The sequence below is a fragment of the Crocuta crocuta genome, unplaced genomic scaffold (assembly GCF_008692635.1).
Source record: "Crocuta crocuta isolate KB4526 unplaced genomic scaffold, BGI_CrCroc_1.0 scaffold129, whole genome shotgun sequence".
In the NCBI taxonomy this organism is placed as follows: Eukaryota; Metazoa; Chordata; class Mammalia; order Carnivora; family Hyaenidae; genus Crocuta; species Crocuta crocuta.
Genome location: NW_027551571.1, coordinates 6,978,289 through 6,990,414, shown reverse-complemented (window position 1 = coordinate 6,990,414; position 12,126 = coordinate 6,978,289). Strand labels below are relative to the sequence as shown.

Below are 12,126 nucleotides of genomic sequence, written 5' to 3'. Positions count from 1 at the left end.
TTTTTCAGATTGCGCCCAGAGTGGATCTGGCCAGTGGTACGGGCCGCGAGAGAGCAGGAATGCGGAGGAGCGGCCCCTATAACCACCCCTCTTCCGTCCCCCCTCCCCCGCCCCCAAAGGCAGGGACCTGGAGAAGGCCTTCGGATGGAAGCGTTTTTCTACCGCCCTCCGGTTCCCTTCCCGACCGGCGCTGCAGCCCGGGCCGGGAGACTGCTGCCGACGTGCACAAAGGTTTTCGGATTCCAGGGCTTGTGCCCTGGGGNCCGCCAGAGGAAGCTGGAGGCGCTGATCCGAGACCCTCGCTCGCCCATCAACGTGGAGAGCTTGCTGGTAGGTGGCCGGGGCCCGGGCGCCCTCCCCGCTGTGCGCGCGCCTGCCCCAGACCCCCCTCCGTGCCCACCCACCCGTGGGAGGGAGGTCTCGCCCCACCCCGTCCAGCTTCCGGCAGCCGGGCCGGGCCGGAGTTCCCGCGGCGGAGACCCACGTTTGATTCTTGCCTCCTGCCTCCCGGCGCCGGTGTCATCCCCGGCTGCCCCTTCCTCGGAGCCCGGGGAGGGAGCACCCCTCTTCTCCCTTCCCGCGGCGTGCGNGGCGGGAGTACCCCCACCCGGGGTCGGTGACCAAGGGCGGGCCTCGTTCCCCCTTCAGTCGGCCCCCTCGAAACGCGTTGCCCGAGTTCTCTTGCGGGCTCAGTTGTCCTTGAACGCCGGCGGCCGCAGCGAGTGCGTTTTAACGTCTGGAAACGTAAGTGGCCGCGGTGGTTGAGCCCACGAGTCCGCCTGGATTGCGGAGGAGGAGAAATCTCTCCTTTCCATTGTGTCTCTTTCCCAAGGCAGCCTGTGCAGTACAAACGGGGAACCACGTAAAGACCGTCGACTAAGAAAGGAGTCGGTCTGTGTCACCAAGTTGAAGTGCATCGTGTGTGTGTGTGTGCGCGCGCGCGTGTGCGTGTGTGCGCGTGCTTATTCCTTACTTCTGTTAGGGTAGACGTTGGTGTTTCACAGGCAGCTTGATGAGCGTGCAGCAGAGAGGCTGCTTTGTGGAGAAACGGGGTGCGGGTTTGGGCCCTGGGGTGGGGGGGCAGAAGGTGGAGAGGATGCCGCGGGTAGTCGGTGAGTCAGTGATGCCCCGGAGGACCAGAGTCCGAGCGGGCGATCTATCTGTGCTCGGGTCCCCTAGGTGCTCGGATCGGCGCCCCGCTTCCAGAAGCCTGGCGCGCCTGCACGCGGAGAAGGCGGTGTCCCTCCCCAGCCGGCGGTTCACTGACTTTTCTCCAGAAGTCACTGGTTACCCTTTGAGGTTTCTGGCATCGTTTGCCGAGTGACTCAGTGCCGTTTGGCCAAAGCTTTTGCAGGAACTGAGTGGAGCGCGTCTGTGCAGTGAGCACGGTGCGGCGAGGGACCCTCTCCTGTCAGACGCGTTGGGCATCCTCCTCCCCCGAGTTGGGTGCTGGGTGTGTGTTTTCACAGCCCGGGGACGGTGTAGGATCGGTTGCATGAAGGACATAACGTTTCCGAGGCCAAAGCAGAGACTCCGGGCTTCACGGCCAACGTTTTCACTGTGGTGTTCGGCTAGCAAAACTTTGACCTAAGGCCAGAAAGTTCAGTTAAAAATAGTACCGCAAATCTCAAGCATTCACCAGGTCCATGTGCAATCCCAGATCGAAAAGCTTTGCACTTCGCTTTCATTTGTTGGGTCTTTACTGATGTTAATTACAGTCGCTCAGGTTATTTTGAGCTGGACCCTAAGCGGTGTGTACCTGTAATGGATTCATAACGTTCCGGTTTTTTTTTTTTTTTTTTTTAAGTATTTTCTGGGTTATTAAAATGAAGGCTGTTTTTAAAAGTGAAACTTTACACGTTTCGCCAACAGTTGGGTCCATTCATCTGTGGAGAGCTCAGTACTGCCAAGACTTTACACCTTTATCAAGGTGTCGCACTGTTGGTGTGAGAGTTGACATCAGAGGCTGCTGACTGCGCACATTTTGCTGTTGCTGTTTTGTTGATTGAATGTTACGGTTCTGACTTGCAGTAGATCTTACCAGGCCGAAAATTGCCCCTTACTCTCCTTTGGAGCAAGGTGGCAGTGCCTCTGTTGCCGATGATGAGCTGAAAAAAACAAATTAACTGTGTTGTAGTAAGTTAGTTTTAAATTACGTGTATTTTATTATACAAAACAGAATGAGTTCTTTTTTTCCCCCCTGGTAACATAAAATTTACCATCTTAACCATCTTTAAGCGTACAATTCAGTGGCATTAATTACATTCACGTTTTTGTACCACCATCACCACTATTCTATTCATTTCCAGAAAGTTTTAATCTTTTTAAACAGAAACTCAATGAATCTTTACAAGAGTGTTATAAAGCCATATTTTTTGAAATACTCATGATATAATGGTTGGGATTACTTTAAAGATTTGAAGCCTTACGGTTTAGCCTGCATGTCACAGTTGATCATTGTTTTACTGAATATGGCATTTCTTTTGGTTTTATTATAGACCGTAGTAGTTTTCTTTAACAGAGGAAAAAAAACTTAAGGAATATAGTCTAATGAAAACACAGCCATGGGTCTTAGTTACTTCATTCAGGAGTTCAGAGAGCACCATTATAATTGTGGACTAAGGCGACAAAAGTATGAAGCTGAAATATATCAGAAGTTACTGTATACTTATTCTTAGAAGGTAAAACGCTGTAGGAAAAAATGTTAGGTGAGATTACATGCAAAGTGCTTAACTCAGTGCTTGGTACATAGCCCTGCTCGTTAAATTTAGCTCACTTCTGCTTGCATTTAGCATAGTTAATTGCTTTAAGTTTCCTGCGAAAAGGAAAATGATTTTATTGGCAACTACTTCTTGCTATATAATTTCGAATAAGTAGCATTATAAATTGAATTAGCCATCAGAAGAGTGCTAGCATCATCAAGCATAGGTAAAGCTGGATTCTAAGATGACATCAGTGTTAAAAGGTTAAATTGTCTTTTTCTCTCTTGCTTTACATAGGTCCTTAAATTAATCAGAAGAGAGTGTATCCCTTTTGTGTTTGCATATTGTGGGCTGCTTGGTATTATTTAAAAATAGAGTTTTGAGAGAGGTCTGTTTCTGTAATACTTTTTTTGGGGGGGGGAGGGACTTCAGTGGTAAGCTTTTGCAGTGTTTGGAACTTTTTGGTAAACACCCATGTTTTGTTGTCAGGACTCAGCTTCTCATACTGCTTTCCCAAATAATCTGGTAAAAAGAATTGTACTTTAGCGTTATGCTGGAGAGATTTTTGTTTAGTTTAGTTTGTAATCTTTATACCCAGTGTGGGGTTCAAACCCATAACCTCAAGAACTACCAACTGAGCCAGCCAGGTGCAGCTGGAAGGATGTCTTTCTTATGCTCTGTGCTTTGGGTTTTGATGTGTTTTATTTTTTAAAAGAGTAGACGGTTATAATAATCTGTAGGATTCAGGCTTGAGTAAACTTAAGACTGGTGTTAATGGGGAAAGGTGATTAAAATTTTATTTATGAACTTGAGTGGCTTAGAATACAAAATACTTTATTTGATTGATTTCATTATAGTGGTAAACTGAATGAAAATATTTACCACAGTGCTTAGATTTCAGTTTGGTACTGGTTATCTGCCTAATTATAGAAAAATTTTATGTGTATTTTTTCCCACTGTGTAATAAGTGCAACTATTACAAAGATATAAAAGTGAAGTGGAATAAATATTGAAAACTTGTTTTGTACATGTACTTTTGTGAAATAAAAGTTGGGCACCTTTAGCATAGATGGGATTACTTTAAAACTTGCATTTTTGGGGTGCCTGGGTGGCTCAGTTGGTTTAGTGTCCTGGACTTCAGCTCAGGTCTTGAACTCGCGGTCTGTGGGTTCGAGCCCGGTGTTGGGGCTCTGTGCTGACAGCTCAGAGCCTGGAGCCTGCTTGGGATTCTGTGTCTCCCTCTCTCTCTGCCCCTCCCATGCCTGTGTGTGCATGTACGTGCGCTCTCTCTCTCAAAAATAAGTAAACTTAAAAAAATCTTTAAAAGTTAAAAAAACTTGCATTTTGATGATTATGAAAGAAAATGAATTAGCTGGAGAGGTTTCAAAAAGTAATTTATGGAATTTGCTGTTTAGGTGAAGTTGAGTGTCTTTGAAAGTACGGGTTCACAGTCCCTCCCCCACAGTTCTGCTACGTGTAAAGAACTCTCAAAACCAAGTTTTTGGTAAAAGTTACTTGATGATAACATCTGACCTGATCTGATGTTAGAATATTTATAACTGATTCGTCCCTCTTGGTGTAAATAGTAATAGCTTTCCTTGGGGAAATATTCATGTGTTTGATTTCAGGGTGCTAACGCAGACATACAAGAAGGTTTTCAAAAGGGTACTGTATATGGTATATGTATTTTATTACCATTCTAAAATCCAAAATATTCTGAATTCAGAAACATCTTGCCCCAATATGAGGGTAGTGTAGACGTCTATACATCTTAAATACTGTAGTTGTAAAGAAATTGTGAATATTTATCTCAAAATTGAAGTTGTCTTGGTTGAGTCATGATCCCATAGTTCTCTTTCCCATTTTGAAATCTGAAATATTCTAAACATTAAGAGAATATAGCACGCAAATATAAATTATGAACCATAAAAAACATCCAGGAAATCACTCCCCAATTTAATGAACCAGAACACTAGCGTTTTGAAGTTACTGTGGGTTGCTGCTGCTTGAACAGTCTTTCTGTGTTCTCTCCTGTTAACCTTGAAAGTTTTTTTTTTTATCATTTCTTTGCTTTGTTTTATAGATTACCACATTTGTATATTTTCCTAAGCAGTACTGTTTAGTTTTGTGTATTTTTTAACATTAAGAAAAGGTTAAAATTTATATAGTGTGTTTTTTTGTGAATTGCTTTTTTTCAGTCAGAAGTTTTATTTCTAAGATGCACACACATTATGGTTTATTCATTTCAGTGCTACGTAAACTGAAGTGTATTGCTCCAATCTATTTGATGAATATTTAGATTGTAATTCTTTTCTGCTGTTATGGACATTGTTGCTGTGAACATCACTGGAGTCCATGTGAAGGAGTAGGCTATCTATAGGCTAGGGTATATATTTATTTAGGAGTGGAATTGTTGGGTTTTAGGCTATGCTATTTTCAACATAACAAGGCAATGGATAGAGTTTAAATTTTACCCAACATTTTTTGTTTTTAATTTTTTTTTAATGTTTTATTTATTTCTAGGAGAGAGAGACAGCGTGAGCAGGGGAGGGTCAGAGAGAGAGGGAGTCATAGATTGAAACACGCTCCAGGCTCTGAGCCGGCAGTCAGCACAGAGCCCGACGCGGGCCTCAAACCCACGAACCGCCGCGAGATCATGACCTAAGTGAAAGTCGGACACTTAACTGACTAAGCCACCCAGGCGCCCCTTCCCCACCATTTTATTATGGAAAATTTCAAAGTATAATAAAGTTGAAAAAATTGAAAGTGAACATCTGTATACTTGCCACCTAATTAATATTTTGCTGTATTTGCTTTTTTATATCTATTCCCTTATCCATTTGTCAGTACATTTTTTTGTTTCTGATTTAAAGTTGTGGCTATTGGTATGCTTGTCATTTAAATACTTAAGCATGCATTTCTTTTTCTTTTTCTTTTCTTTCTTTTTTTAAGTTGGCTTTGCCCCTGGCATGGAGCCCAATGTGGGGCTTGAACTCATCACCCTGAGATTAAGACCTGAGCTGAGATCAAGAGTCAGATGCTTAACTGACTGAGTCACCCAGGCGCCCCTGAATAAGTTAAAAAATTTTTAAAGTACAGTTTCCCCCACAATGTGAGGCTTATACTCACAACCTCAAGATGAAGGTTCGCATGCTCTACTCACTGAGCCAGCCAGGTGCCCCAAGCATGCATTTTGTTAAGTAGAGCTCAATATTTGTTTAAGCTTTTTAAAGATTAAATTTACATACAATGAAATGCACAGATCTTAAGTGTACTATTGATGACTTTTGACAAATGTACACACCTATGTAATGCAAACCCGTATCAAGATACAGAACATTGTTACCAACCCAAAAATCTTCCTTATATGCCTTTTCAGCTAATTCCACATCCCATTCCCTTAGATTCTATCACTCTTCTGGTTTTTTTCCTACTAAAGATTACTTTAGTCTCTTGTAGAACGTCATATAAATGGAATCCTATGTAATGTGTACTTTTTTGTATCTGGCTTATTTAGCTCAGCGTAGTGGTTGAGATTTATCCTTGTTATTGTGTATATCGACAGTTTGTTCCTTTCTTATGACTGAGAGCACTATTCAGTTACATGTATAAACCATAGTTTGTCAGCCATCTCCTGTTAATAGGTACCTGGGCTATTTTCACTTTTTGGCTTATATGTAATATACTTTGGCTCTTTTTTTTTTTANGAGAGAGAGAGAGAGAGAGAGAATTCCAAGCAGGCTTCTTGCCACCAGCACGGAAGTCTGACGCTGGGCTCAACTCACAAACAGTGAAATCATGACCTGAGCTGAAGTCGACAAACACTTAGCTCACAGCTACCCAGCTGTCCCTGTATACTTTGACTCTTAATAAAGCTTGTTAAGGACAATCTTATATTAAGTCTTTATGAGGACATGTTTCATTTCTTTTGGGTAGGTATCTAGTAGTGGATTTGCTAGGTCATAGGATAGGTGTATGTTTAATTTTTAAGAGCGGCCAGAGGTAGGTGTGTGGTTAATTTTTAAGAGCTGCCAGACTGGGGTGCCTGGCTGCTGGTGTAGGGATTATTCAAAAATAAAGTCTTAAAAAAAATTCCAGATCTNATCTGAAGCAGGCTCCAGGCTCCAAGCTGTCAGCACAGAGCCCGATGGAAGGCTTGAACCCTCAAACTGTGATCATGACCTGAGCCGAAGTCAGGCACTTAACTGACTGAGCCACCCAAGCGCCCCTACACTGAAGTTTTTCAATTTTAGCCACTTTGTGGGTGGGTAGTGGTACCTCATTGTAATTTTAATTTGTATTTCTCTGATAACTAATGATAATACTTTTTCACGCACTTACTAGCCATTTGTGTACCTTCCTTTGTGAAATATTTCGTCAAATTTTTGCTCATTTAAAATTTTGGGTTGTTAGGGAGCCTGAGTGGCTTAGTTGGTTAAGTGTTGACTTTTGATTTTGGAGTCACCATCTAACGGTTTGTGGGATTGAGCTTGATGTTGGGCTCTGCGCTGATAGCTGGAGCCTGCTTGTGATTCTTTCTTCCTCTCTCTTTCTGCCCTTCTCCCTCACACTCTCAAAATAAATAAAATAAACTTTTTAAAAAATTGGGGGTTCCCCCTTTATTTTTATTATTGAGTTACACAAGTTTTTATGTATCCTATATACAGTTCTTTGTTAAATATGTTTTGCCAATTTTTTCCTCTAGTCTGTAGCATTTTTTTCCCCATTTTAACCAAAACCTTTTTATGACTATTGCTTTTTCTACGCAAGAGGCTTGCTAACCCCCTGTTACAAGGATATTATTTTTTGCTTTCTTCTGGAAGTTTTATAGTTTAACTTTTATGTTTAGGTCTAGGATACATGTGAAGCCAATTTTAGTATATGTTGTGAGTTAGGGGTCAAGGTTCCTTCCCCCCCCCCGTATTTCCCATATCCAGTTATCTAGATTATCCTGTACCATTTTTTTTCCAGCTTTATTGATATATATCTGACATACAACATTGTATAAGTTTAAGGTGTGCAATTGATACATGTAGCTATTGCCAAATGTTTACCACAGTAAGGTTGCTTAACACATCCTTCACCTCACGTATTTATCATGTGGTTGTTGCTGTTTTTATTAGCATGAGAATATTTAAGATTTTTTTTTAGTAGCAACTTCCAATTGTACAATATAGTATTGTTAACTATAGTCAGCACCAAATTCACCAATTTTTAAAAAAATATTTTCTTGTTGGATGGCTTTGGTGCCTTTGTCAAAAATGAATTTACTGATAGGTGAACTTTTTTGTCTATTACTTAGTAACTACATTAAATTGTTAGATATTGTTCTGTTATTTAACTCATGCTCTATATTTATGGGTCCTATTATTTAACCCATGCACAGTTTATTTTTTAGTTTTAATCTTTTTACCTGAAGGAAATGGGTAGACAGCCATAGTTGAAAAATCTAGATTTTATTTTTTTGAAGGGAAGAAAGATCTAAGCGTTTTTAAATATAAAAATAGTATATTCTTATTGTAGAAAATTTAGGAAATCAAGGTGTAAATTCAAATAACAGAATGTGAGGGCGATCTGGCCGTGACATCTGTCACCCCGTTGATCTCCAGGGTTGAATTGGCTGATCTGGCTGGTGAGGCGGGTGCGTCCCTCCCTAAGTTGTGTGCTCGGTGGTCAGAGAGGGCGACCTTCCCGATAGAGGAGGACCGTTCTTTGGTCAGGGGTATAGGAGCAGCTGCGCTCCCCTGCTAGCACCTCCAGACAAGCTCTCAAATAACACATATCGTCTCCCCACATAGAGTTAAGCTAACATTTCGGTATAATCTGTGTAAAAAACTAAAATATAAAAAAGTAGAATTACATTGTATATGAGCTTTGTTATTGTTGTTTTTACACTTATTGAAGCTTTGTATAATCACATTTATCAGTCTTCTCTCTCAAGAGTGATTTCTGACTTAGATGTTATGCTTGGACATCCTCCATCAAGATTATGATATCATATACCTGAATCGTCTCTTAGTACTCTAGTGATTTTATTTTTATTCCATTTGGAATTCTGTTGGAAACTGTGAAGTAAGGGTACAAAGATTTTATCAGGAGGTTTATCTTAAGTATTAGAGCTCCCAAAGTAATAATTAGAAGCCTTTGTTTATATCTCTGTATTCCTTTTATTTTACTTTTAAACGTTTATTTGTTTTGAAAGAGACAGAGAGAGCATGAGCAGGGGAGGGCCCAGACAGAAGGAGCTGAGCTGAGATCAAGGCTCCACGTTCCGTGCAGAGCTGAATGTGGGGCTCACTGGCACAACCTTGAGATCATGACCTGAGTCGCAATCAAGAGGAATGCTTAACCCACTGAGCCACTCAGGTGCCGCTATATATCTTTGTATTCTTGTCTTATACCTTTCTAGTTGGGGAGTTGGTGCTTGGGAGAAGAGAGACGGTAATGATTATAGATTTGGTTTTCATTTGGGTGCCTTGAGTGTTTTCATGGGAATACTTACTACTGCAGAACTATACTTAAAAATCCTGTTCTGTGCTGACATTCAAAAAATATATCTGTAAGCTGTTAGTGATAAGGGTTACTGGTGAAGAGAATGTGGATGACTTAGGGCAGCTTACCACTTTTGAGAAAAAACCCATAAAAAAAAACATTTTCCATTGGCAAGTTAGCCTATTATATGGAGCTTAATATTTAAATTAATGTGAGATCATGGTAGCATTTAGGACTCTACTAAAACTGTCTCTTCTTTATCCTTAATTGCAGTATTCTTCTCTTTCATCTGTACTTTTTTCTTTAAAAATATGATTGAATTGTGGAGATACATTTGTAAATTCTGCAACTGGCAGTCCCAGATGACCCTTGTTCATCTTTTTGGAAAGCATTTGGATCATAATAGTTAGCATTTATTGTGTTTTCTCTCTCTCTCTCTCTCTCTCTCACCACACACACACACAGAGAGAGAGAGAGACACACACACACAAAGGAAGTATTGAGATTCATTTTTGGGTCATCTTTGATAATATTTTAGGGGAATGTTTCCCTAATTTCAAGAATGATTTTATGGTTTGTTGCTTTATTTTGGTAAGGTAGGAGTTGTTTGTTCAGATATCTAAAGTGCTTTATACATTTTTTTGTTATAGTTAATTATCACCTATTATTCAATATCTGATTTCCTTTATTCTCTAAGAGTTTAGACTTTTTTTTAGATATAAAGCAACTGATAGAAATTTTCTTTATTTTCAAGAGATTATAGATTTGGAACGAATTTTAGCACTTAGTTATTAGTGTTGGTTTTCTGTGCCTGCAGATGCACAGCAGAGCCTCCTCCTACAGTGCCTTAGATGGAAACAGTAGAACAGGGTTGGCATTATCGTAATTCCCTGCATGGTTATGATACGGAATGCTTAGTATGCTAAGTGTTGTCTTCTCCTTTCTTTAATTTTTAATGTTTACTTTTGAGAGATAGAAAGTGCAAGCCGGGGTGGGGGGGTGAGGGGGTGAGGTAACAGAGGATCCAGATTAGGCTCCGTGCTGACAGCAGGGAGCCTGATGTGGGGCCCAAATTCGCAAACTATGAGATCTTGACTTGAGCTGAAGTCCGAGGCTTAACCGATTGAGCAACCCAGTCGCCCGCCCCCCCCCAAAGTGTTTTCTTATATATTTTCTGGTTTTTGGGTTTACTTAATGAACAGAATATAAACTCTTTTAGCACATGTGTCTTTTTAGTCTTCCTATTGTTGTGTCCTGTAAATATTTGTCGAATGAACTAACCATTTTCTTTTAAGTAACAGGAGTGATAATTTGTAGAAATATATCCCTGTTTAAAGAGATACTAAAGTATTCCCTAAATAAACATTTTGTTACCTGTTTCTGTCACTTATTTCTTACTCTTTATGGGAAAGAAGATAAGTAAACAGCCGTATATGCAAAGAGGATAAATTTAAATGGTAAAATTAATTGGAGGTCAAGCAGGAAAAGAGAATAATGATTTGGACATTTTTTGGATTGTGGGGAAACAATTTGGTTTGGAAAGGATTTAAGCTAATTTTATTCAGTATTTTAGGTGAAGTTAAAGACACTTCATGTGGGCTACATAGCCTTTATCATTTATGATGTTTCTTCTGTTTCCCCTACCCCCTAACTTTTCTTCTGGTAAAATATATCCAGTTCCTTCTTGTATAAATCGGTGATACCTATGTTGAAACAGTGCTTCATGAATGAATAAGGGCAGATGAAATGTTGGTGAGTGTGTTCACAGGGTGAAATTCTTTAAACTAGTATATTGGCCATTATAAATAGTAAGACAGTATTGATAGAATTAAAAGAAAACCAAAGGGCATAAGAAATTTTGATCAGGGATCAGAGTGTTATTACTAGTCACTTATGAATGAATGTTTTGAAAAATTTTCAGATATTATCAAGCATTCTGATTCCTAGCATTTTTATTTCATTTAAAAATGTTTATTGTTTGTAATAATCTGTTCTTTGGTAAACCCAGATGCTTGATTATTGTTGTTCCCTTTGCACTGTATTTAAAACAGGTATAGAAAAAAAAATGTCGAGTATGGTTTTTCTTCTGTGTTGAGTGATGGCCGTCAGTTAGCAAAGGAGAGCAATATACAGTATCTTGCTTGTAGTAAGTCCTTGGTAATTGTTGGTTGAATGATAAGTCCAGGCTGCAGATATAGTGCAGTTGAGAAGACGTATTTCTTTCTTTTTTTTTTTTTTTTAAATGTTTTTTTATTTATTTCTAGGAGAGAGAGAGAGAGACAGCGTGAGCAGGGGAGGGTCAGAGAGAGAGGGAGTCACAGACTGAAACAGGCTCCAGGCTCTGAGCTGGCAGTCAGCACAGAGCCCAACGCGGGGCTCGAACCCACGAACCGCGAGATCATGACCTAAGCGAAAGTCGGACGCTTAACCGACTAAGCCACCCAGGCGCCCTGAGAAGACGTATTTCAATCTCTTATTTGCTCTTAGAATAAGCTGTGAAATAAAAGTCTGACAGTTGAGAGTGGTTAGCAGGTGTTGAATACAGGTATCATTGTTTACTAGATTTATTAGTTCTTTTTATTGAGGTATGCTTTACATAGCCTAAAATCCACCCATTTGTAAGTATACGGTGTACTGATTTTCAGTCAATTTATAGTTTTGCAAACATTATCACAGTCCATTTTCATTAACCTCCCAAAATTTCCTTGACCATGTTTACAGTCAGTCCTTTCTCCCAGGGAAGTTAGCCACTGTTGTGTTTTCTGTGTCTAAATTTTTCTTTTTTTGGAAATTTCATACAAGTGGAGTCATACAATATGCAGTTATTTATTTTGGCTTCTTCGACTTACCATAACATTTTTGAGGTTTATCTGTGTTGTAGCATATATCAGTATTTTATTTTTTTCTTAAAAGTTTGTTTATTTTGAGGGAG

General features: G+C 40.1%; 1 protein-coding gene across 1 annotated transcript in view; it reads left to right on the top strand.

Annotated features, from left to right (window-relative positions):
• The first annotated feature begins 270 nt into the window (after nt 1–270).
• The window catches only part of ROCK2 (Rho associated coiled-coil containing protein kinase 2), a 131,307-nt gene continuing 119,451 nt past the window's right edge, over nt 271–12,126 (top strand). Inside the window, exon 1 of the mRNA XM_077750937.1 lies at nt 271–330. The gene's annotated coding sequence lies outside the window, so the exon portion shown is untranslated. The remainder of the gene's footprint in view (nt 331–12,126) is intronic.